Source organism: Coregonus lavaretus, assembly GCF_964263955.1.
Source record: "Coregonus lavaretus genome assembly, chromosome: 10".
Classification (NCBI taxonomy): domain Eukaryota; kingdom Metazoa; phylum Chordata; class Actinopteri; order Salmoniformes; family Salmonidae; genus Coregonus; species Coregonus lavaretus.
The window spans coordinates 25354719-25356905 of NC_139997.1; the positions used below are offsets into that span (position 1 = coordinate 25354719).

General features: G+C 41.7%; 1 long non-coding RNA gene across 1 annotated transcript; it reads left to right on the forward strand.

The window, feature by feature from the left end:
- The first annotated feature begins 341 nt into the window (after positions 1-341).
- On the forward strand, positions 342-1811 carry LOC311135529. Its single transcript, XR_014613776.1, has 2 exons — positions 342-570; positions 824-1811. It is a non-coding gene; the product is annotated as an uncharacterized lncRNA (long non-coding RNA).
- Positions 1812-2187: the final 376 nt, after the last annotated feature.

Genomic DNA, 2187 nt, shown 5'->3' on the forward strand with positions numbered 1-2187 from the left:
TCAAGTGGAGGGGTTAGTTCCTGTATCCCTCTCCCTTATGGGTATGGCCACAGTGCACTCCCGTATGGTTAAGGGCTTTCTTTTTGGAGTCAGTGTATCCATGTTAGCCCTGCCCTGACTGTTTCTGCTCATCGTAACACTTTTGGTCCCACAAACTGTCTTCCTCTGCAACGTCATCATTGCAGGGCAGGATCTGTATCCTTACTCCAACCTCATTGTGGTTGAAAATAACTGTGATACACTCTGCAGTGTGTCACAGCTTTAAGTGTGCGTAGTAGTGTAGTTAAGTTGTAATATTTGTGTGTGTTGTATATGCTTGAAATGTTTGTTGAGTCCTCATGCTGAACATTATGGGATGTTTGGTTAGGAAAATCTTGCATCACTGCGTCACACATTCTCTTTATCTTGCTCTGGTGAAACAGACGGAAAGGGCTGGCTCTCACTTCTAGACATGTCTGATGCTAGGGCATCAGTGCTGGACAAGAAGATGCCTTTCAGGCTGCTGAGGACCATTGGTGTCCTGTATGTCCCTGCATCAACAGAGGAGAGAAGGAAGACGGTCCACCCACCGTGAGTACTGAGAAAGCACTAAACGCATTATTTATCCTACAAGACAAGAGGTCATTAAATTAACATGATTTTTGGGTGCAAGCCAGAGAACATGATGTTCTACAGTATAATGAGGTGCAGTTTTAATAGAGGATCCTCAGCTGTAATTGAATACTGTACAATAGACACCTAGTGGTCCCCCATGATTCAATAGAGAATCACTGTTTAGTTAGATAAGCGCCCCTTAATCTCTCCACATTCTCATTGGTTGCAGAATCATTCCATCCCCAGGCTCCTACCCAGTCCACGCCCACGCTCCAGTTTCCTCCAATCTACAGGCTACCGAGACCACACCAAAGACATTTGAAGGCTGGGCCAACTCATACTATACACAGGGGAGCCCTGTTCAGCTCTCAGGTTATTATGGTCACAACCATGGATATGTCCTCAAGCATAGCTTTGGGCCAAGTCATGGACATAGTCACTAACACAGCTCCGGCCATGGACACAGTCATGGGCACACATATGCCTCTCAAACCACTAGTCACTGGGATCCAGTGGCTCAACATCTACATTCTCAACATTCCCACCTCAGTCCACTGTCTGTGTCTGTCAGTGCCCCCCAGAGTTTCACAGCAAACATGCCAGAGTCACTGCCAGGATCTGTGATGGTTCACCCAGGGGCACCTGTGTCTTCACTGACCGTTTGATGACATAGAAAACACATTGAATGACAGAGCTATCTCATATGTTATACGTTGAGATATAATATGCTTGGACATGGGGTTTGAGGCAGTACTTAAAGGTACACGGTTTCTTCACTGATGATTTTGGTTTCAAGAAACAAGCAGGCTCAAAATGTTCAAGGTCAAATCAATACAAGAAGGTTTTGATTGTCAGTTGATTGTAAGACCACTCCTTTTGGCTTGTACTTTGCGTTTTTCTACACATACTGTAGACAAATCTCTTGGCACTCTTGATATATCAGGCATTTTATATTACACTTTCACTGATTTATTCAGTTTTCCTTTACTTAACTACTTACAGCAATTAAATAGCATCCCCTCACCAGTAAATTAGATCCATTACATGCAGTTTGTTTGGCAATCAACATTATTGTAAATTGAGGAGCAGGGAGCAGTGGGTGAGGTTATCAAGAGTGTGGGCTATAAGGGCAGATTATGATGTAATCTTTAGAAAATGAGGCAGTTGTGCACAGTAAAGAGAAGCCATAAATGACAACCAAGACTAAATATAGCAAATCAATGATTATTATTTCTTTACAAATGCATGCTTTCAAGTTATACTGTTTATATACAAATAGCTATTTTGCATATACAACTGGATCAAGTGGTAAGAGTCATGTAACAGGTCATGATGGAACACGTTATTCGATATCAGTAATGCAAGAGAAAAAGTTAAAAGGCACACAATTCTTCAATGAAAACATGAACCCTGCCATATCACTACAATAGTTTAGGGGTTTCTCTATTAAAAGAAACACCAAAAGGACAGCTGAACATCACCCTTATATCATCCACTTCATTTCATACAGTTAATGTTCAACAGAACCTCAGAAAATTGAAGTAAATATTCTGTATTAGACCTTCAACCATCAGCATAGAAAGATAAAACCTA